This window comes from Halyomorpha halys, unplaced genomic scaffold, assembly GCF_000696795.3.
Source record: "Halyomorpha halys isolate HHAL.00 unplaced genomic scaffold, Hhal_1.1 Scaffold48.1, whole genome shotgun sequence".
NCBI classification, from domain to species: Eukaryota; Metazoa; Arthropoda; class Insecta; order Hemiptera; family Pentatomidae; genus Halyomorpha; species Halyomorpha halys.
Window position 1 is genome coordinate 1,106,573 of NW_027107227.1, and position 774 is coordinate 1,107,346.

Genomic DNA, 774 nt, shown 5'->3' on the forward strand with positions numbered 1-774 from the left:
AATTTTGATCCGGCACAGAAAAGATATTAGAAGTAATGTACCTACATTACCAAAAATAAAAATAAAATCAATTTTAATCAAATAATAAAAAGTAAAAAATATTTAGAAGCACATTATTTAGAAATTTAAAAAAAATGCTTAATGACTAAAATAAATTATATTACATAAAAAGGTAGAAAGAATCAATGATTATAATATTTAACATTGTGTTAATATGTTAGATACCACAACTTTATAATAAATTAAATCATTACCGACATCATAATCCCATTAAAGTAGAAAAAAAATAAAGATTATATAAGTACTAGGGTTAAACTAGCAATGTAATAAAAAAAAAATGTAACTCAACAAAATGTCAACATAAATATAAAAACAAAAATTATATGTTAGTCTGTAATTAGGAATATAGAGTAAAACATTTATTAATAACATTGAAAATTATTTATAGATTAAAATATTTTGAAAGTAAAGTTTTAAGGCAAATTAAAAAGTGTAATATACAAGCTATTCAATCTATATTATGCAAGAAATATAGTTCTTTATTTCCTAATTTTATTAAGTATGTTAAAAACGCAACTATCTTTTTTATCAACCAATCTATTTATTTAAAAGTGTTTTAAAGCAACTTTGGTCAATTTTTGAGGTTTAAATAGAATGGTTTTGTATAACAAAGTACTCATCTCTTAAGTTTCTGACAAATCATGTATTAATATTATTCTTTGTTTTTCGGACAATGAGACTGGTAAATAAGAACATTTTCCACTGCTTTTTCAA

The 774-nt window shown here is 21.1% G+C and overlaps 1 protein-coding gene across 1 annotated transcript in view; it reads right to left on the minus strand.

The window, feature by feature from the left end:
• Positions 1 to 774, minus strand: part of nrm (neuromusculin) — a gene marked incomplete at its 5' end in the record, with an annotated part of 472,198 nt that overhangs the window by 375,135 nt on the left and 96,289 nt on the right.